The sequence below is a fragment of the Hemitrygon akajei genome, chromosome 10, assembly GCF_048418815.1.
Source record: "Hemitrygon akajei chromosome 10, sHemAka1.3, whole genome shotgun sequence".
Classification (NCBI taxonomy): domain Eukaryota; kingdom Metazoa; phylum Chordata; class Chondrichthyes; order Myliobatiformes; family Dasyatidae; genus Hemitrygon; species Hemitrygon akajei.
In genome coordinates, this window is record NC_133133.1 from 128,502,976 (window position 1) to 128,527,202 (window position 24,227).

The window sequence follows — 24,227 nt, forward strand, 5'->3', positions numbered from 1 at the left end:
TCCATTGTTGTAATTTACAGTACTGTGCAAAAGTCTTAAGCACATATATCTAGCTAGGGTTTTCATCTGACTTTTGCACAGTTCTGTATATTGGTTAAAATAGGAAGGTGGTTTGGAAACAGAAATAACAGTGTTTAGCATAGCATTAACTCAGCAGTATTAAGTATTATTTGGTAACTAGAAAGACATAATATACAGTACTATGCAAAAGTCTTATGCACCCTAGTTAATTAAAATTGTATTTATCTCAGACGTTTGCACAGTAATGTATATTAATGATTTAGATAATGTGATAAAATAGTTAATCAAATTTGCTGATGACACCAAGATCAGGGGCATAATGAACAGCAGGGAAGACTATCAAAGCTTGCACTGAATTTGGACCTGCTGGATATATAGGCTGAAAAATTGCAAATGACAAATGTGAGGTGTTCCATTTTGGGAGAAACCAGGGTATGACTTGCACGGTGAAAAGTACCATAGAATAGAGAAATGTGGGAATACAGGTCAATAATTCCTTGAACTTGGGATCACAGTAGATAGGGTGAGAGAGAGAAATCAAAGCAGCTGTTAAGATATTATGTTGAAGTTCAAAGTAAACTTATGAAGGCATATATGTCAACATATAGTAAGCAACTGTCGATCCCAGGGGATCATGGGTCTGTGCCTCTGGTGGACTGAGTCCTCTCCAGGGCCCAAGGCTGGGCAGGAAGATGTGAAGAGCCGGCTATTGCCCATGCAGCAGGTTCCCCTCTCCATGTCACTGATGCAGTCCAAGGGAAGGACAAGCGCCAATACAGCTTGGCACCTGTGTCATCGCAGTGTCAATATATATGACCCTGACATTCATTTTCTTGTGGGCATATTCTATGAATCCATAATAGAACCAATGAAAGACTGCACCAACCAAATAGAGAAAAAAAGCAATAAATATTGAGAAGATGAGATGAAGAGTCTTTGAAAGTGAATCTATAGGTTGTGGGAACAATTCAATGGCAGGGCAAGTGAAGTTATCTCCTTTGGTTTAAGAGTCTAATGGTTGAGCGGTAATAACTGTTCCTGAACCAGATGATGTGAGTCCAGAGGCTCCTATACCTTTTTCCTGAGGGCAGCAATGAGAAGAAAGCACAACATGGGTGATGGATGCTGCTCTCCTGCAACAGAGTTTCAAGCAGATGTACTGAATGGTTTGGAGGGCTTGACCTGTGATGGACTGGGCTATATCCACTATTTTTGTAGCATTTTCTGTTCCATGGAATTGGTGTTTCCATACCAGGTTGTGATGCAGTCACACCTGCATAGAAGTTTGTCAAAGTTTTAGATGTCATGCTGAATCCTTGTCCCATGGAAATAGAGGAACTGACATGCTTCCTTTGTAATTGCAGTTAAATGTTTAGGACAGGTCCACTGAAATAACACCAAGGAATTTCAAGTTGCAGACCCTCTCCACCTCTGATCTGCCAATGAGGACTGGCTCATGGGCCTCTAGTTTCCTCCATGTTAAGTCAATAATCAGCTCCTTGGTCTTGCTGATATTGAGTGACAGGTTGTTGTGGCAATCTCTTTCCTAAATGTTGATTCATCACCACCCTTGATTCAGCCCAAGACAGTGATGTCATCAGCAAACTTGAATATGGTATTGGAGCTGTACTTAGCTACAGTCATAAGTGTCAAGCAAGCAGAGCGGGGATCCCAGCACATAGCCTTGTGGTGCACCTGTGCTGATGGAGATTGTGGAGATGTTGCCAATCCAAACTGACTACAGTCTGCAACTGAGGAAACTGAGAATCCAAATGCACAAGGGGATATTGAGGCCAAGGTCTTGAAGCTCATTGATTAATTTTAAGGGGATAATAGTATTGAATGCCGAGCTGCAGTCAACAGAGTATTCTGATATCCAACACTTCCAGGGTTGAGTGGAGCTAATAAAATGACACCTGCTGAGAACTTGTTGCACAGTAGACAAATTGGAGTGGATCCAAATCGCTTGTCAGGTAAGAGTTGATAATGTGTCACCAACCTCTCAAAACACTTCACTGAGATGCAAGTACTATTGGTCAATAGTCCTAGAAACCGTTTACCATGTTTTTCTTAGTCACCAGTATGAATTGTATACGACATTGGTGAGGCCACAGTTTAGAGTATAGTGTACAGTTCTGGTCACCTACCTACAGGAAGGATACAAGATTGAGAGAGTACAGAGAAGACTTTACAAGGTTGTTGCAGGGAAGACATTCCCTGGAGGGTAAAAGAATGAGGTGACATTTTATAGAGGTGTACAAAATTTAGCTTATAGATAGGGTAAATTCAAGCAGGTTTATTCGACTGAGTTTGTCCAAGACTAAAAATACATAAAAAGGTGAAAATTTTAAGTGGAAGATATGGGTGAACTTCTTTACTCAGAGGGTGGTGTAAGTGAAGAGCTGCCAATGGAAGTGGATACCAGTTCAAATATAACACTTAAGAGAAATTTGGATAAGTAGATGGAAGGGAGGGGTATAAAGGACTATGGTCCAAGTGCAAGTGCAGGCAAAATACGTATGGCATGGTCTAGATGTGACGACTACCGGTAGTATGTTTCTGCGCTATAACACTATACGATTTCATCAACCTCCTCATACACAAAAATAAATAACCTGGTGTGGCAATACCACAGTCACTTGATATTTTGAGTCAATCTAACTAGATAATTACAAACAACTGTAAATACCTTAAGTGATGCACCTATAAACATTTATTCACAAGTACAAATCAGGAAGAAAAGATTTCAAGTGAGAAGCAAAGGTGTGTTTCTTTTAATTGTTCACTACTTATCATGTTGACTGAACAAGATCAGCCCTTTGCTCCATCTCACCCTCAAGTAGAAAAGCTGATCAGCATGGTTCTGACCGGTTATTATCATTCCTATGCCTGGGTGTAATGATGTCCTTGAAAAGCAGCAATTGACTGATAATCGGGTGTAGGATTACAGCAAGGGTATTGTTTTTTTCTGACATACAGAAATCATGGGAAACAAGCTTTGTACATTAAACAATTCATGTTCCTTTAGCACTGTGTGAATGCTGCCAAGATATGATTGTGTGAATCTCAGCACAAGTAGCTGAGATCTGTTCAGCACACACCATACTAAATTGCTAATAGTTAAAATGGCACATGACTTTCACTCAGTCAGTTGCCTTCTTAAAATCAAAGCACCTAGTTACTCAAAAGATTGGAAAGATCTTTCCAAATGTATTTCAAATTAAGCTTTCCTTCCAGTAAAACTATGAATCTAAGGCAATGTACATTTTTTCCATTAGAGGTCATGGGAATATGTAATACATTATTACAACTGACAGCAAGTGCCATCTTAATTATCTCATTAAACAAAACTAGGTAAACTCAAAAATAGTTCACAGTTGGTACAGAACAACTGAGAGATAAATAATAAATAGTCTCCAAAGTGTTCCATGGTAATGTTAATCTGGGTAATAAACAAAATGCCACAGTATATTTTTCATAGCCTCCTAGTGTGTCAGGAAGTTGAATCTGGGGGTGGGAATGGGAATGAGAGAAAAGGAGAATTTGCAAAATGCTTGCTTGATTGTCAACATGGACTCGATAGGCCAAAGGGCTAGTTCCATCCTGTATGGCTACATGGCTCCATGACAATTTAATGCACTTGTTTGTTCCAGAGATCATGATGGAGTATGGCATAAACAATCAAGAATTAACTACTTGCCCAAGGTTATACTAGGTACAATTTGGAAAGATAGTATGCTCCTCCTCAAAGAAACTCAAACTTTTGTCTTTTTGAATTTTTTCTAACAGCTCTTTATTAAAAAAGAAGCCATTTTAACAACCAAGTTTGATTTCAGACCATCCATGCTGGGATTAAGTTCTGCAGATAGCCTGGCATTACAAACACTCAGTCCACAATATAATCTCTGATCAAGATCATAAAAAGCTGGAATATTTAAGGAATCCACAGAACATCTGGAAAAGAATATACCATAACTCAATACAAAAGATAGAAGGGCAACATCAGTAACCAAAACAGGGGCAGGAGAAATATGGGGTATGCCAAAAGACAACAGGTCCCAATTGTTTCACACATTTAGAAAAGGCTTTAGTACAAACTGCACCATGTTGGTGTTCATTCATTTTATTGTAAAATTAAAGTTAGAGGATACTCATACCACAAGAGGAAGCGCAAAATGCAGTTCAAAGTACAAAATAAATTTATCGACGTTCATACAATATGTTACCATATATTACCCTGCGATTCATTTTCTTGTGCAAATTTAGAGTAAATATAATATAGAGTCAATGAAAAATCCACACATGCAAACAGACAAAACCAATGTGCAAAAGACAACATTGTATTAAAAAACAAAATTAATAAGAGATAAATTAGTAATAAATAATATTGACATGAGTTGTAGAATCCTTGATAGTGAGTCAAAAGGTTGTAGAATCAGTTAAGGAGTTTTGGGGTGAGTGAAGTTATCCATGCTAATTCAAGAGCCTGATGGTTGAAGGGTAATAACTGTTCGTGAACCTGGTGGTGTGGGGCCCCAAAGCTGCTGTAGCTCCTTCCTGATGGCAGCAAGTGATCACAAATCTCAGTGCACAAATGAGCAAGTACCATATTACTGTTTTGTCTTTCCCATGTGAGTAACAAAACCCCATCTGTCCTTTCCAGCATGTGGAAAATAACTGAGGTCCCCATGGCCAAAAATAAGCAAACAGCTCTTGTAGCATTCTGACCAAGACTCATCAATCATTACAATCAATCTCATCTTCAGATTACAAAGTTTATCTCATCTACTTAACATTTAAAAGCATTTTACAGTGGTTATTGTTAGGATTAAAGGGCTATGAAAGCATAAATAATGACATGGCTACAAGCTGTTATACCCTATGCAAACTGCTCCAGATCAAGATACACACCAATATATCTATCAAGATCTGCAAGCACAATCACAGTCATTTCAACCATATAATAGAGCTAAAGCTTAAATGAGAACAAATGAAGTTAGAAACTTGTCTGGGACATTCCATTTCTGAAATCGACATTCAAACCAAATAACTCTCGGTGAATAGCTGTTAACTGAAGCAGGTTCACAAGTACCAGAAGAAACAATTTAACACCTCTTCAGCTGTACAGTAAAATTTGGGATTGTCATCTGAATATTTTACACTGCAAAATAAATTTCCATCAGGCAACCTCACAAGCATCTCTGGGGTCAGAGGTGAATTAAGAGATCCACGATACTTCCCTCAACAAATTTTATGCATTCATAAACAAGTGTGATGGCACTTTCCAAGGATCATCTTCAACTGATATTTTATTGACCCATATTGGATGGGATTACTGTGGGCAAGGCCCATATTTGTTGCCCAATCCAATCCCTAGTTGACTGAAAAAACTAATTATTCTTGGTTAATTGCTCCTATCCTCACATATTTCTTAGCTTTGTACTGGTAAAGATAAAGCAATGACAGGGGAAAAGAAAACAGCATTTTTAAAAATCTCATTTGTTGCCAGAAAGTTAAAACGTCATGAGGAGTTTAACTAGACTAAAATAAATGAGACTTGATATTTGACAAGTTTAGCAAGTGAACATCAGGTTTATCAACTTCACACAATTCTTTATGTTTCACTGCTGAGTCACAGTAAACCTCTCCATCAGCGATGGAATTCATGCTGCCGAAGTCCAGACAAAAGGCCTCAACTGACCAAGCAATCAATAGCATCTGCATTCTAAGAAGCATTTTCATTTCAAATGTATAGTTTATCAAATGTTTAAAATACGGTAAATGAGTGAAGAAAATAAATTAATTCTACATATCAATGAGACAAACATAATGCTCATATTTGGATAGTTAAATTCAACATGAAAATAAGAGTTAAAATGATTATAGTATGAAGCCAATTACAGAGGCCATGCTTTCCCATAAATTGAGGATTTAGCGATAGTGATATTGAAGGTGATTACAGAATTTGATCTTATAGCAAAAAAACTAAGGATCTGAGAACTGTGCTTGATTTTCTACTGTTGGCTCATCCATGTTCTAATTGTCTATGAGATGCAATTATACAGAATAGACAGTGCAGAAATAAGTGATTTTGTACACCAAGTGCATGCAGGTGTTTATGTTCCACTTGAGTCTCCTCCTGCCTTTCTTCATCTACCTTGACCTTAAATTACTTCTAATTACCTCCTCTTTCAAATGTTATTCCAGCTCCCCTTTAAATCCATCTACTTTGTTCAGTTTAACCACTCCCCAGGGTAGCAAACGCCACATCCTCACCAACCTTTGCATAAATACCAACATTATCTTTTCAATTAACTATCTTTGTGCCTGCCTACAAGGATTTTAGTGATTGTCAATAACAAAACCCATATATGGACTTCACTCTCAACCAATCTGACAATTCGCATTAAAGAACATTTAATCTCTATGGTATTTTTAATTGCACATACAGTCACATACAGACTTAGACACTCTACATTTATATAAATTTTGCTTTAAATGTTTAGTTTTATCTTCTGCAGTGGTGTGCCAGTGGAGAATTTTAGATTTCAAACATTGCGGTTTTCCTAAAAATTAAATGTTAAGATAATTTTTTTATATTTTGTTAACAAAAGTAATACGTTACCATATTAAGAAACATTTAAGGCAACAAACAGTCCTTGTGGGTGAGACAACACTTCACCTGTGCATTTGCTGGGATCATTTATTGCGTCTAAGGCAGCCTCCTCTGCATTGGTGAGACCTGCTGTAAATTAGGGGACCACTTCATTGAACACCTCTGCACCATCAGCCACAAGTAGGACTTCCCAGTGGCCAAACATTTTAATTCTGATTCCCATTATGACATGGTAATCCATGGCCTCCTCTTGTGCCTAGATGAGGCCATCCTCATGGTAGAGGTGCAACGCTTCATATTTCATCATGGTACCCTCCAACTTGATATCAATTTCTCCTGGTGAACAATTTTCCCCCACCCCTGCCCCCTTCCTCTATTCCCTAATCTGACCTTTCACTTCTTCTCACCTGCCTATAACTTCCCCATGGGTCTTCTCCTTCCCTTTCGCCTATTGTCCCTCTCCTCTCAGATTCTTTCTTCTCTAGCCGTTGACCTCTCCCACCCACCTGGCTTCACCTATTACTTTCCAGCTGGCTTCTTTCCCTAACCCTCCCCAACTTTTTATCCTGGCATCATACCCCTTCCTTCTCTGAAGAAGGGTCTCAGCCCAAAATGTATAGTATTTAATCTTTTCCTGACCTGCTGAGTTCCTCCAGCATTCTGTGTGTGTTACTTGGGATTTCCAGCATCTGCAGCCTTTCTTGTTTTGATATTAAGTAAAACTTGATTACTTAGTAGGTATATAGCCCAGTGCATAATTAAACAAAGATAACAAACAGGATGCTAATGATCAATGACATAATGAGTTGAAGGAACTAATCTGATTAACTGAAACAGAAGCGGGTGCAGAAGGAATCAAACTAGGTGATGGACAACCAAACTGAAAGGTGAGGGTGTGGCAAATGTGACAGTTTAACCTTCAAATCATCAATTCTTACACCATGGTAAGTGAGCATAGCAACAAGTCACAAAATGGCCGTCCTATATCAGCAAGTTCTCTATCAAGCAGACATTTTGCTTCAGCCAAGAGTTTCAGGATGTGTTGTCTGAGCTCTTCTAAAGCAGCAAAGAAATGGGCATGTTGAGGACCAGAGAAAGTGGTCAGTCATGAAAAATGAATGCAGATGATAGATGCATAAAACTGACATCCCTACTAAATCTGAAGGTCCAGCACTGCTAACAACTCGACCGACACCCCTCTACAATGCAGAGATGTCAGAAGTGGTCTTCATGAAACAGTTGCTGCTGAAAAGCCATTCCTCTGAAGTGGAAGTCAAGTCAAGAGACTCACCTATGCACAAATACACAAGGACTAAGGTGCTGAGCAATGGCAGCAAGTATTCTGGACTGCCAAGTCAAACCTGAAATTTTTTGCTTGAACAGGAGGCAGTTTGTCAGTAGAAGAATCGGAGAGCACATGAATGAGTGTCTGCAGCCAACAGTGCAACACAGTGGAGGTTCCTGCAGGTTTGGGGCTGCATTTCTGCAAATGGAATTGGTGATTTGGTCAGAATTAACAGAATCTTCAATGCTAAGTACAAGCAGATTCTCATCCATCACACAATACTATCAAGGAGGTGTCGGATTGCTCCTAACTTCATTCTGCAGCAAGACAATGACCCCAAACACACAGCCAAGGTCAAAATGAACTATCTTCAATGAAAAGAACAAGGAGTTCTACAACAGATGATATGGCCTCCACAGAGCTCTGAACTCAACATCAGAGGCTGTCTGAGATTACCTGGAGAGACAGAAGTAAACCAAAATCCGCAGAACTATGGCAGGTTTTCCAAAATGCTTAGAACTACCTGCCAGCTGAATTTCTTATTAAACTGCATAGCAGTGTACACAGGAAAAATGATGCAGTTTTAAAGGCAAAGGGTGGTCATACTATACATTGATAGTAGTATTAATTTTTACTTTTTACTGCTCTTCATTGTAATTTTTGATATTTAGAAACTTATAATATCAGTATTTTTGAAGCATCTTCACTTTACAGATTTTTTGCATGAGCCTTTGATTTTTGTACTGTATGTATTTTAATAAATTTACTTTGAACTTTTGAGTATTGGAGCTGTCTTAACACTGAAGTGAATTTTCCTGTTCATGAAGGCAATATTAGAATACATATGTTTTAGAACTAAACAGGCCAAGAATATATGCCAAAGCTCCTGCTTTACATGAGCACCAACCCACCGGACTCCATCTAACTCAATCAACAAATTAAAACAAATGAGGTGCTTGGCACATACAAGTGTGATGGTTTGTATGCAGTCTTTGCTTCCTCCTGTATGTTATTACTAACCCACTAAGATCAGTAAAAAATTGCTTAGATTTGTTAAGAATGGAAGTTCAAAACATTTTGAATTCCAAGTTACCTTTCTTTTATTGGTAACCTTGGATAAACAAAACAGGGACAATAATTGATTGCTGAAATTGCAACACAATTGAAGAGTTATATGTTCTGATCAACACAATCTTTTAATTGATAAATCTTCAGAATAAAGCATATTACACCTCAGCCCATTTAATCAATCCAGCACATTGACCTCTGTCGATTAGTATGAGTTTTGTTTTTGTACTTCATTATTGCATCAAGTAAATATATGAATCAAAAGCAAAGGTGGAGAAGAAACAATTTACAAGATTAAATGTCAGATGAATTAAAGCATCTACACAAAAGGTGCTGAGTGCTGGTGTACATTTACATTCTCCCTACATTTGAACCTTTGCTCAGTCGAAACAAATATTCTACCAGTTCATGGTCACCTCAAGGATATCCTGAAGTATTTCAAATAACTAATGTTGAAAAATTTAAATCAGCAACACCAAAATAAAAGTTGACCTTTAAAGACTTAACCTCAACCTCTTTCATTTACAGGCCTAGTAACACACAAACCTAGCATTTCAATATCACGTCTCACAGGACGTAATCTGCATGCCATTCCAATATATCTGGATAATAGCAAACAAATGACAAATTTACATATGATATGCATATTGCCTACCAGGCTGACAATCTTAATTCCAATAAAACTGTCCCTTCTTATCCAAAATGTTCCCTAGATAATTATTCAAAACAACCTAAAAGTGACACAATTGTAAAAGCCAAGTGATAATTATTTTATTTGGAGATACAGTGCAGTAACAGACCCTTATGGGCCCAATGAGCCCATGCTGCCCAATTACACCCATCTGACTAATTAACCTACTAACCTATACATTTTGGAACGTGGGAGGAAACAGGAGCACCAGGTGGAAACCCATGTGGTCACAGGGAAAAAGTAGAAATTCTTTAGACAGCGGCAGTAACCGATTCTGGGATAATCCATTCAACAGACCGCGAAGTTCAAAATACATTTAGGTCACCATATCAAAACTTGATGTTAATTTTCTTGCATACACAGAAAATCAAAGAAAAACAATAGAATCAGTGAAAGACTGCAGCCAAGACAAAAAGACAAAATACTGCGCAAATACAAAAGAAAAAAAATAATACACCATAAGAGATAAGAGCAGAATTAGGCCATTAGACTCAGCAAGTCTGCTCTGCCATTTCATCATGGCTGATCCATTTTTCCTCTCAACCACATTCTCCTGGCTTCTTCCCACAGCCTTTCATGCCCTGACTAATCAAGAACTGATCAACCTCTGGCTTAAATACACCCAATGACCTGGCCTCCACAACTGCCTATGGCAACAAATTCCACAGGTTGATTACCCTCTGGCTAAAGAAATTCCTCCATATTTCTGTTCTAAATGATCATCCCTCTATTCTAAGTCTGTGCCCTCTGGTCCTGGACTCCCCCACAGCCACTGTTTAGGACTTTCAACATTCAATAGTTCAAATAAGAATCACCCCCCCCCCCCATTTTTGTAAATTCCAGCTAGTGCAGGCCCAGAGCCAAACACTGCTCATACAATAACCCTTTTATTCCCAGAATCATTCTCATGAACCTCCTCTAAACCCTCTCCAATGTTAGCAAATACTTTCTTATTTAAGGGGCCCAAAACTTCTCACAATACTCCATATAAGGCCTCACCAGTGCCTTATAAAGCCTCAGCATTACATCATTACATTCTATTCTTTTAAAAATGAATGCTCACATTGCATTAGGCTTCCTCTCCACCAACTCAACTTGCAAGTTAAGCTTCAGCAAATCTTGCATAAGGACTCCCAAATCCCTTTGCATCTTGGATATTTGAATCCTCTGCCTGTTTAGAAAACAGTAAGCTTTTGTTCCTTCTACCATACCCTTGTCGACATCATAATCCATCTGCCACTTCTTTACTCGTTCTCCAAATCTGTCTAGGTCCTTCTCCAACTTTCCCTGCTTCCTCAACACTACCTGCTCCTCCACCTATCTTCGTATCATCTGCAAACTTGGCCACAAAGCCATCATTGACACACAGCGTAAAAAGCAGTACCAATACAGATCCTTGCGGAACACCACTTGTCACCAGTAGCCACCAGATAAAGCTCCCTTTATTCCCACTCTCTGCCTCTTGCCAATCAGCCAATCCTCTATCCATGCTAGTGTCTTTCCTGTAATACTATGGGCTCCTGTCTTGTTAAGCAGCCTCCATGTGCAGCACCTCATCAAAGGCCTTCTGAAAATTTAAGCACACAACAGCAACTGAATCTCCTTTCTCTATTCTGCTTGTTATGTCCTCAAAGAATTGAAGGCAAGGTTTTCTCTTAAGGAAACCATGCTGACTTTGGCCTCCAAATAATCCTTATCCTTAACAATTGACTCTAAAATCTTCTATACCCTGAGGTCAGGCTAAAAGGCTTATAATTTCCTTTCTTCTGCCTCCCTCCCTTCTTGAAGAGTGGAGTGACATTTGCAATTTTCCAGTCCTCTATGCCAGAATCTGGTAATTCTTGTAAAGTCACTACAATGCCTCCACAATCTCCCCAGCCGCTTCTTTCAGAGCCCTGGGGTGCAGTTCATCTAGTCCACGTGACTACACGGGTTAGGACTGGATGATGTGGACTCTTTGTGGGGTTCCGGACGGGTCTGGCTCTTGGGTCTAATATATAAATTATACAATCACTTGGATGTATTAGGATGCATACACGCAGATTATTTTGTAAATATTGTATATATTTATTCTGCTATTATATATGTATATATCCCTTATGTGATGCTACATCCAAAAATAAATGTTAAATAGCCACCTTTAGACTTTTCAGCTCCCCATGCAACTTCACCCAAGTAATAGCAATTGCACTCACTTCTGCCACCTGGCATTCTCAAGCTCCCAGCATACTGCTGGTGTCTTCCACAGTGAAGACGGATGCAAAATACGTAATTAGTTTGTCTGCCATTTCCTTGCCCCCCCCCCACCCCAATCCCCTCCCAATTACTCTCTCTCCAGTGGTCCAACATCTGCTCTCGCATCTCTTTTACTCTTTATATATCTAAAAAACTTTTGGTATCCTCTGATATTTTTGGCTAGCTTACCTACATTTAATGTTTTCCCTCCATATGGCTTTCGAGTTGCCTTCAGTTGGTTTTTAAAAGCTTCGCAATCTCTAACTTCCCAATAACTTTTGCTTTATTATATGCCCTCTTTTTTGATTTTATGTTTATGAATTCCCTTGTCAGCCACGGTTGCAGCATCCTGCCTTTAGAATACTATTTCTCTGGATGTATCTATCCTACAGCTTCCTATTTTCTCCAATAAACTCCAGCAATTGCTGTTCTGCTGTCATTGCTGCTAGCATCCCCTTCCAAACTTTGGCCAGTTTCTCTCTCGTGCCTTAATTCCCTTTACTTCACTAGAATATTGATACATCTGACTTTGGCTTCTCCCTCACAAATTGTAGGCTGAATTCTATCAAATTATGATCACTGTCTCTTAAGGGTTTCTTTACCTTCAGCTCTCTAATCAAATCAGGATCATTACACAGCACCCAACTGAATATAACCTTTCCCCGAGTGGGCTCAACCACAAACTCATCTAAAGTCATCTCGTAGGCATTCTATAAATTCTCTCCTGGGATCTAGCACCAACCTGATTTTCCTAATCTACCTGCAGAATAAATATACAATAAATATTGAGAATATGAAGTGTCCATCAAAGTGAGTCCTTAGGTTGTGGAACAGTTCAGTGATGGGGTGAGTGAAATTATCCCATCTGGTTCAAGACTCTGATGGCTGAGGGGTAATAACTGCACCTGAATCTGGTGGTTGAAATTGAGGCTCCTGTACCTTTTTCCTGAGGATGGAAGAGAGGAGAGAGCATGGCCTGGGTGGAGGTTCTTGATAATGACTGCTGCTTTCCTGTGACAGCACTCCATACAGATGTGCTCAATGTGGAGAGGGCTTTATCCGTGATGGACTGGGCCATATCCACTACTTTTTGTAGGATGTAGAAATTTACATTCAAAGGTACTGTGTTTCCAATGAGTCAATCTACTCTCCACCACACATCAATAGAAGTTTGCTGAATTTCAGATGTCATGCCAAATCTTCACAAACTCGTAAGTACAGCTGTTGATGTGTTTTCTTTGTAATGGCACTTACAAGCCAGGCTCATTACAGATCCTCTGAAATGATAACCCTGAGGAATTTCAGAGGTTTCAGACCCTCTCCTCCTTTGACCCCCGATTGATGAGGATTAGCTCCTGGATCTCTAGTTTCCTTTGACTGAAGTCAATAATCAGCTCCTTGATCTTGCTGACATTGAGTGAGAGGTTGTTGTTGTAGCACCACTCAGCCAGATTTTCAGTCTCCCTTATATCCTGATTCGTCACCACCTTTAATTCGGCCAAAGACAATGGTGTCATCAGTAAACTTGAATATGGCACTGCAGCTGATCTTAGCTTCAGATTAAGTGTAAAGTGAGTACAGCATGAGACTAAGCACACAGCCTGTGGTACACCTGTGCAGATGGAGATTGTGGAAATGTTGCCACCAATGAAAACTGACTGGGGTCTGCAAGTGAGGAAATAAAGCATCTCAAAACCCATCATTGCCTTATCCCTACCAGACTGGCAAAAAAAAATTACCCTGAATTATATGCCTTATGCCACTATCAAGTAGAAATTATAATCGATTTTACCCTTCCATGCCCAGACACATTCAAGACTTTGTCCAGCCTCATAGCTTATTCTGTTAATTAGTTAATAATTCCCAATTTGCTAAAAAATTCAGACCATATCCACCCACAAGTTTTTTTCTATTCCAGATCCATCTTCCTTTATATTGTGTTATTTATTCAAGTAATTGACACTGCTCAGAAACAAATTCTCCCCCCCACACAAAAATATCCAGTCTCGCTCACTGCTGCAAAAAAGACATAGCTCAACATCAACTTTTCAAACCACATTTATAGTCCTCCACTCTATTACACAAGTTAAAATTTATTGTGAAATAATGGAAGGAAGCTCTTATTTCAAAGAAGTGCTGTCAGTCAGTTCATGATAATGATGCTTCGTCAATCAGAACAAGGCATTATTAAGAGTCACCACTTCATACATTACCTCTTCTACAGTGATTCTATAGATTTGCATTCATACAACCCAATATTAAGTCTGTTGGATTTAGCACCATGCTCAACAGGAGGATAAAGACACTTATTTCAAGAATGTGACTGGGATACAATTCCTTGAGTCTAACTTTCTGTTGATCTGAATGATCCCCATAGCCCATCAGTCACTTAACTGTGCCCTCTGGATGACAGTAATAAGCGTTGGGGGTGTTGTGGATAGTCTGGAGGGCTGCCAGAGGTTACAGAGGGACATTGATAGGATGCAAAACTGGGCTGAGAAGTGGCAGATGGAGTTCAACCCAGCTAAGTGTGAAGTGGTTCATTTTGGTAGGTCAAATATGATGACAGAATATAGTATTAATGGTAAGACTCTTGGTAGTGTGGAGGATCAGAGGGATCTTGGGATCCGAGTCCACAGGACACTCAAAGTTACTACGCAGACTGACTCTGTGGTTAAGAAAGCCTTCACGCATGAGATTGAGTTTAGGAGCCGAGAGGTAATGTTGCAGCTAAAAAGGACCCTGGTGAGACCCCACTTGAAGTATTGTGCTCAGTTCTGGTTGCTTCACTATAGGAAGGATGTGGAAACCATAGAAAGGGTGCAGAGGAGATTTACAAGGATGTTGCCTGGATTGGGGGGCATGCCTTATGAGAATAGGTTGAGTGAACTCAGCCTGTTTTCCTTGGAGCGACGGTGGACCAGAGGTGACCTGATAGAGCTGCATGAGATGATGAGAGGTATTGATTGTGTGGATAGTCAGAGGCTTTTTCCCATAGCTGAAATGGCTAGCATGAGAGGGCACAGTTTTAAGGTGCTGGGGAGTAGGTACAGAGGAGATGTCAGGGGGTAAGTTGTTTTTTTTTTTAATGCAGAGAGTGGTGAGTGCATGGAATATGCTGCCGGCCACAGCGGTGGAAGCGGATATGATAGGGTCTTTTAAAAGTCTCCTGGACAGGTACATGGAGCTCAGAAAAATACAGGGCTATGGGTAACCCTAGGTAATTTCTAAGGTAAGGACATGTTCGGCACAGCTTTGTGGGCTGAAGGGCCTGTATTGTGCTGTAGGTTTTCTATTTCTAAATACCGAGCATGTCTCCTCACCAAAGCCCTGTCATAGCAATATTTTGTAACTCCACCCCACCCCCAATCAGTTGAAACCAACATCCAAATTCACAACCCATTAACTTCAAGCTCACTCGATTTCTCTGAATAAATTTCAAAAAATATTTAAATATTGGGAATAAGGAAATTACAAATAAAGATTGACTCATTTCATGGAATCCATGTTAATTTATGTTCCTTTAATTTTTATGTTTAACTTATATTTGCCTTCATCTTGTAGTGCATTGCTGTAAAAAGCCAATTTTCATCACATTTATACCCCATGTATGTCTGACACCAACTTGATGACAATTTTGAAAACTTTCCTTACACAGTGGAGAATGAAGGTATTACAGTAAAGAAATTGCTTTTGCTTTCAACTAAAGACAACAAATTTCAACACTTGATGGGGTTTGAGGAAATGACAATGGAGATAGTGGATGTTTTGGTTGTTACACTCTAAAATACAAATGTAGCATCATATTTAAAGAGGAGGAGGGAATATTCAAGAATGATTCAGATAGTGGGAATTAAAAGGTATCAGGGACACAGCTACAAGTTACCAGAGTTAGATTATTAAAGAAATGCATAAATCAATTAAGTGACAAAAAGGCATTTTGAAAGGAGGATAGGATTTGGCCAAGTCAGAAATCACATTTGACAATCTGTACCTAGCTTTTGTAGCAAGCAGTATAGACAAGAGCAAACTAAATAATATGCGGCATTTGTATTTTCAGAAAGCCCTTAAGGTGCCCCAGAAAAGATTATACCAAATTGGAGGTTATGATATTGGAGGCAATGTAGTGGCATGTCTGGGTGATTGCTCAATAGCCAATACACTGACAATGAGTCAGATTTTAGATTGAGATATATAACTTGTGGATGCCACATCGATTGGTGCTGAGTCTCCAGATGTTCATAACTTTCGAGTATTGAATCAGAATCAGATTAATTAGCACTGACATATATCATGAAATTGGCTGTTTTGCAGCAGCAGTACATTACATAAGAAAATACTTCAGGTTGCAGTAAGAAATGTAAATGTGGAAATAAGAGCAAAATTGTGAAGTAGTGTTCATGGGTTCACAGGCAGTTCAGAAATTGGATGCTGGAGGAGAAGAAGCTGTTTCTGAAACGTTGAGTGTGTTTTTTGGCTCCTATGCCTCCTCCCTGATGGTGGCAATGAGAAGAGAGCATGTCCTGTATGGCGAGGGCCCTTAATGAGAAATACAGTCGGCCCTCCTTAACCGCAGATTCCGCATGCGTGAATTCAACCAACTGCAAATCACGAAAACCTGGAAGTGCTCTTGCAGCACTTGCTGTTCGAGCATGTACAGACTTTTTCCTAAACTTCCTAGACTTTTTCCTAAACCATATATGTCAAACTCAAGGCCCATGGGCCAAATCGGGCCCGCGGTGGAATTATCTTTGGCCCGCGAGATAATATCTAATTACTATTAAAGCTGGCCCCAGTAATTGAAGCGCCTATGGCGTATGATATGGCTAATGCTGAGTTTATTCAGGTACCAGGTTTTCAGGGTTTTTAGTGTTTATTCGGCAGTCTTCTTCATAAGGAACGGAATTTGTAAAGTGAAACACTTTGTAGTTATAGCAGAGACTGAGACACATGAGAGCAGGCTGAAAAAACGGAGGCAACGAAAGCTGCGTTCGCACGCGTCCGACTGATCCGGCCTGCATGAAGCTGCATTTTGCTCAATCCGGCCCGTGACCTAAAATGAGTTTGACACCCCTGCCCTAAACAATACAGTATAACAACCATTTTACATACATTGTATTAGGTATTATAAGTAATGCGCATGGGTTATCGTGGATCAGGATCGAAAAAAATCGGAAGTTCTTACTAAGTAATTCGGAACGGGTACATCCGGTATTATTTAGCGTCAGTTAGTCAAACGTTCGTCTTAGTATATAGTATACAATTTACCTTTCTATGCATATAAAACACTTAAGAACGTATGTTTCAGCACCAGGCTCGGGAACAGAAGTTCTGGGGACTCGGGACAGATCGCTCCCTAGTGCACTCTTCACCGTGCTGGGTTGATGTGGAAGATCAAAAACCCAAAAATTAAACCACTGCATTGCTTAGTAATAATTATAGCTTTCATCAGAGCAGAGCCATTCTCACTTTATCTTTTAAAATTTTTCTGATCGTTGACCAACGTAGCCTAACACTTTTCGAATAACCAATGGCGTTTCATCTCTTTCCGATCGTTTTATTATTTCCACTTTATTTTCAATCGTGATCGTGATTATTTTCGTGAACAGAAACACTGTGCATTCAGAGCTCTGGCGCCGGGTCCTAATGTCCACCGCTCTGAGACAGGTTAAATAAGATCTGGGGTTCCGCTGCGTTCTAAGATCCACCACATTGATAAGGTAATAATAAGGGACTTGAGCATACGTGAATTTTGGTATCCGTGAGGGGTCCTGGAACCAACCCCCCGCGGATAAGGAGGGCCGACTGTACTGCCTTCTTGAGGCACTGTCTAACAAAGATCTCTTCAACATCCCTTTCCTGAAGTCCACACTTAGTGCTTTAGTTTTATATTATTGTGTAACCCCAGGTTTGCTGATGATACAAAGCTGGGTTGCAGGCGTGAACTATGATTCAGAAGTACTTCACAGGACAGATGGACTGTGAAAGTGCAAAGACACAGCAGGTTGAGTATATAAAATAAATTGCAGGTCACCTACTTTGTAGGAAAAATGCACACTATTTTTGGAAGGGCAAGTGAAAAAGCAGAAGTTTAAGGGTCCTGATTGGCCTTGAACAAAAGTCACTGGAAGTCAACATAGAATTACAGTAAATAATAGACCTATTAGGACCGTGCCTAGAAATTTCTTCACATGGGTAACTGAACCTTAAATTTTTTAATTTTGAGATCACACTGGATCAAGATATGAAGCTACTGAACCCATCTCTTGGGTTTGGTAAGACACCATCAAGGTGAGAGATCTGCCATCATTTAAAAGAATACTAAAGAACACAAGAGCTTAAAGGCCTATGGTACACATTTGTTTTGTGTTAATGATGTTAGTTTTAGCCATATCTTATTTTTACATTTATGTTAGGAATACATTTTCCCAATCAACATTTTTTATATCCTTTTATTGCAGGGGGTTTCCAAACTTTTTTATGCCATGGACCAATACCTTTAAGCAAGAGGTCCATTGACCTCAGGTTGGGAACCCCTGCTTCATAGATACAATATGCTTTTCCTAATTTATTTTCCACCCATTTTGCACCATCAACAAATGAACATTACATTGAACTATTTCATTCAAGTCAGAAATAGACAAAGTAGTTGTGGTCTCAGCACTGAGCAAAGGCACACCCTAATATTTGCAACCTTAAAATAACCTGATTGATTGCACTTTTGGCTTAGTTAACTAATTTTCTATCCAGGTCAATCCAATACTTTCAGTTCAATGAGATAACCAAATAACCAACATGCACAATTTCTCTCTTTTAGCAATTATTATTATTACCAATAATATCCTGAAAAGAAAGCTGATACAAGGGCTAAACAAATTACTTTCCATAAAACCATCATACTAAGACTTTCTAACAATTGTGTTACTGCTTCGTAAAATTAACATTTTTTGCAATGATTTATGTGATTGACTGCCTATGGTTCCCCAATTCCTTCATCCTCAAGCTTTGCATTTACTTTTCATATTACCAATATCTGACTAATGTCCAGTTAAATATCAGAAACAGTAGAGATTCTGCAGATGCTGTAAATCTTGAGCAACACACAAAATGCTGGAGGAACTCAGCGGTACAGGTTAGTATGCATGGAGAGGAATAAACAGTTGAGGTTTCAGGTGAGACCCTTAAATTCTAGAAACAGAAGCTTTGATATATGAGCCAACCATTCAGTACACTGTCTCTATTCAAAGGATAAAAAACAAAATCCACCTTCCTGCACGAGTTCTGTGGCATTGCAAGCCGCATCTCAAAGTACTCAGCAACTACCAAGATTTCAGACAGATTCAGGATGCTACCCATCACCTTAAAGGTTTTCCTTATTTCTCGACCCTACCCGCCACCCAAATCTTTCCAAGTACTTTAATCCTTGTCTCCTGGATTTTGAAACCCCTGAGAATGGTTTGTATATACTAAACAAAACATTAACTCACCTATGCTTCTGGGGCCCCATTTCTTTTGGAACTCAGGGTTTGAATTTGCACATCCAAATTTTGTTTTATGCAAGTGGTTGGAGTAAGAGACAAACTAAAATAATCCCATGTACTACCTTCATTTGGATCTTCCCCCAGATTGCCTACTGTTAAATCAAGGGGCCGCATTCACACAGTCAAACTTCTTCATAGAGAAATGTCAAAAAAAGCTGCTAACCATACTGACTGGGATATTCTCTATCTGAATCCTGTTGTGCGAGTTTGAATACAAGACAAAAATGCTGCAAAGTTGCAATCAATCTATGGTCTCTTCAAATGGTGTAAAAAAAAAACAAAAGCTTGATACAGCAGCCTTCACCTAGTCCCAACTTAAAAATGTCACCCTGAGCTGCTGAATGGCACATTAATAGATCATATTCTCACATGGAAAAATGAGCACTTGGTCAATGCCTTAGAATAAAGTGTGTGCACATATCAGGGATGCAATAAGGATGGTGGTGGTAATAGAGAGAAATAGTCGGCACTGTGAGATAACTGCAGATGCACTTTATTCAAAGTCAGTTAAGAAGGATGGTCAGTGAATTAAGTATCATGGCAGAGCAACAAAATTTCAGTCTCAGAACTGGTTGGCTAGAAAGTTGAAATTGCTTCAGCCCTGGTGAGATTAATAGCTTTTTCCACATGGAAATCTGGCACAACTTATAAAGTTTGCAAATGTTTATCACTTATGTGGAAAAACAAGTTTACTTGCTTCTTTAACAGACTGATTACATTTTTGCTTTAAATGGTCCAGTCCAAAAGGTATTCTGAACATCAGCAGATTTTCAACACTTGCACATAGTGACTGACCACCCCCCTCCACCCCCCAAAAAAATCAACATTTCAGCTATGAAAGGCAGGAACCTGCACTTGGGATAAGAATTCACAAACTTTCTTTCTGCAATTTTGGGTGTCAGTAGAAAATGTAGCTAGAGTATACTAACCAAAATCAATGATGCTCTGAATGAAAACCTTTAAATATACTTCTGACAGCACGTCAAGTTTAACTGGTTCCCAGCCACATTCTTCCCTCCATTCCCAAACCAGTACCAAGGGCCATTTTGTCATACGGATAAAGTGCACAAAATCAGTAGTAAGCAATAACTACTGAAATCCAATGGTCTTCGTATTTATAAAACGCAGCCATAAGTGTAGATGACAAATTAATTTCAAGAGCAATGGTGCAGATCACGTAAATAATAAAAACAGCCCACATTAGCACTTATTGCCAATGTTCAGCCAATCTACTCAATAACCACCTCCAATGAGGACATCACTACTTAACAATACATCAAGCATAACAAACATGGCACAAAGTTACTGTGGTAAGGTAAACTACAGTTTATTTGATGGAGGCCATTTTTCTGAAATGCTACTTCAGTTCTCACCACAGATACTGTCTGATCCCTTCTGTATTTTGAATACTTCATTTTTTTTCTATCTTACATACATCCTTTTACATCCACCAGAAACAGAACTAATGCATCAGTTCAGCAAGAAACAACCAGATGGAGAACTGTTGGACTGACCCAATAGTTTGTTCCATGTCAAAATTGGCTCAAGCAATCACAGGTACAGATATCAATATGCCACTAATCACTCACCATTGAAGCTTGTGTAAATGAAGCACTGACAAAAAACAAATGCTTTGGTAAAATTAAAAATGAAAACTATTTCTACTGTATCCATCTTTTCAAAGATCAATAAGCACAGCTCACAACCCATCTAGGAGAAATTTTACTGATCCTCACAGCATTAAATTTGCGCAATAACCATCCTGATTAACTGTACCCCTGAAAATAAATTAACTATCTTTGCTTTGATGTGAATCTTTCAGGGATAACTGAGAAAATACAAACTGCACCACAGAAGGATTTCTTGTGCTAACTGCAAGCCTACCAACTGTTATTGAACAATTGAACATTAAATACTAAGTGTTCAAGTTTTAGTGAGCAACTATTCCCTCAAAGTTCTACCAACAAGCTGAAAGCTTGTTAATGGTGATGCGCCCAATCAAGAACACCAAACAGGGAAGCTAAAATAGGTTTTAAAAAGTGTTTTTGCAAATATTATCTGCAAAGACATTTTCCCTCCAAAGTTGAGCTGGAAATCCATTACTTTGACAACCAGGCTGTTATGCCATGCCAGCCTCTCATCCAAAAGTGATGTTAAAAACAAGCCTATAATAACTTCCCTCTTATTTAAATGTACATCAGCATAGTAAATTTTTCTCTATGATAAGGATATTTTATTCATTTTCAATAATCCACTTTACTTTTCCACACAATTACACTTCATATAAGATTTTAGCTTGAATATTTTAAAGCAATTTATTTTGCTTTTTTGAAATACAAACATAGTTAACTTTTGTCAAACCAAAAATGGCCCAAGAACATAAGTGAGAAACACCAACTTCCTACCCAACGCACAAATTTCTATACCACGGAGCTTAATCAGGGAGCCTGTTTCCTTGCCTCTACTGCTTGCAATTTCTCCCAATACTAAATTCATGAAACTCAGCTGTTAGTAATAAAGAATAATTTAATAAAACACAGCACTAACCTCTCGGTTACGTGTTTGTACACTAAAATAGAACATAACTTAGAACTTCCCGATATTGCACGAAGACGCAGCCCAGCTTCAAAGCGGATGAATGAACTTAGGTGTTTTCTTTTAAAAAATACATGTTGCATCACATAATATTCTGCTTTGCTTTACTAAAAAAAAAATCAGCGAGATGCCTTTTTCTAGCAGGATGTATGAGTAAAGAGGGAACAGTAATCCCTCCCATCGCACCGACTCAACACAAGGAACAATTGCAACTCCCTCCTCTCCATGAAAGTGGGGGAAGAGGACGGGCCTTTCCCGGTGTCGGTCCTCCTTTCGGACCGATTAAAGGCCGGCTGTCTAACTGAACGCCGGCTAGCGCCTGGTACTTGCGCGGCCTGGAGGCGCGACTGAAGCCTCCGGGTAGCAGTGACCGGGTGCCAGACTCTCAGCAACTCTTCTCAGCCTGCTCCTCTCAAAGGCTCCCCTACTCACCTTTTCACCGTAGAGGAGCGCTTCTCGGGTCTCTTCCTTGCGTGTCCTTGTCCTGGTGCTGACGGGGAGTAATTACAGGGCCGGTTCCCTCTAGACGATATTATATATAATTATATATCCGTCTCTCTTCACAGCGCTGCTCTCATTTACACGCCAGCCACCATTTTTTTCTCTCTCTCCCTAGGAATCCCCTTCGCCGAGTCTGCGCACGAACGCGGCCACGCATGCGCCCACCGCCGCACCTGCAACCGTTACCCTTCTCCTTCGGCCCCCACGGCTGCTGTGCGCTACCTGCTGGTAGTTGTAGTTCACCGTTCCTTCCGCATTAATCTGTTAGGGGGAAGTGGGCGATGATAGCATACATTTCCCAGAGGCTCCCGGGACGCGGCTCCTCTTTTGAAAGATACGGGTTTTGCTCTGTTCTGGGAACCAGAATGGAATGAAAGGCAGGGATTTAAGAGAAAGAGATAAGAAAGCTAATGGCGTTAGTAGCTGGACCTAATGACTTGTAATCCAGGGTGCAAAGAGAGTTGGCAGCTGAGGTCGAAGATGCATGAGTGAACGATTTGAAAAGTACCACAGACGAGAGAAAAAATATCAGGACTTGCATCCCAAACAGTTAAAGCCTAACTGATTTAACTGTTACGAAACTCAGGGTTCGGATCAGAGCTCGTCAGTCTGACCACATCAAGTTGCGATACGTGAGGGTAATTATGTAGCGAATAAGAGGAATTCGTTCTAGGAACATCCCCATTCACATCGGTGGCAAGGTGCAGCATGCGAGGGTTAATGACAAGAAATTGCAATTCTTTTCCGTCAAATGTGTTAAGTGGAAAACTCATTTTGGCTTTCATCTGACATTATCGCCATCACAAAAGATAGTAATTAGTCAATGTCACATGATATCCCTCAAGCTTTTCCTGAAACCGTATTTGCCCATATATATTTTAAATGGCCCATCACCTACTCCAGCAGTTTATTACATTTACCCATCATCCTCTGGGTGGAAATACTTGCCTTTCACGTCCTCATTATGGGGCACCTTGGCAGCAAAGCGATTAGCAGACGCTGTTACACTCGGGGTCATAGGAGATTGTAGTTCAATTCCAGCACCGTCTGTAAGGAGTTTGTACATTCTCCCTGTGACCATGTGGCTTTCCTCTGGGTGATCTGGTTTCATCCCACATTCCTAAGATGTAATACATGAATGTAATCCCTTCTCACCTTAAGCCTATGCCCTCTATTTTTATACCTTTCGACCCTGGGTAAAAGACAGTGACCACTCATGATTTTGAATACAGGTCATGAATCAGCCAGCATTGCTTCAAGGAAAACAGTCCTAACCTATCCAGTCTCTGCTTTTAACACAAACCCCCCTGTTCTGGTTTAGGTTCTTGGGAAACTTTTCTGGACCCTAGCCAGTTTAGAATTTGTAGTACAGTAGTGTCGAATTGAGTTGAATATGATGTCCTCCTAAGTGATTGGCTATTGCTGGGTCCTCAGGTAGCTATAGAGGCTGATCCAGGACTCACAAATCCTGAATGTTAGGGGTGGAAACTGTCGGTGTGTGACTGTTTAACGTGGGGAGGCAGATGCATGGGCAGCCACCCCACTATCCTTGATGGTTCAGAGTCAGTGTCCAGCGGCATGGAATGCAAGATGACTGGGGACCGCTACTGCAGACATCTCCCACCCTCACTGCTGTTGTGATGTGTCATCATCTTCCACCAGCTCCACTGTTGA

At 39.8% G+C, this 24,227-nt stretch overlaps 1 protein-coding gene across 12 annotated transcripts in view; it reads right to left on the minus strand.

The window, feature by feature from the left end:
- The window catches only part of cnot4b (CCR4-NOT transcription complex, subunit 4b), a 175,427-nt gene extending 152,734 nt beyond the window's left edge, over window positions 1-22,693 (minus strand). For 8 of the 12 annotated variants that reach the window (XM_073058939.1, XM_073058937.1, XM_073058935.1 and 5 more), the window contains exon 1: window positions 22,485-22,693. The gene's annotated coding sequence lies outside the window, so the exon portion shown is untranslated. The remainder of the gene's footprint in view (window positions 1-22,484) is intronic. The other 4 variants (XM_073058946.1, XM_073058943.1, XM_073058945.1 and 1 more) reach the window with 1 other exon arrangement.
- Between the last annotated feature and the right edge of the window lie 1,534 nt (window positions 22,694-24,227).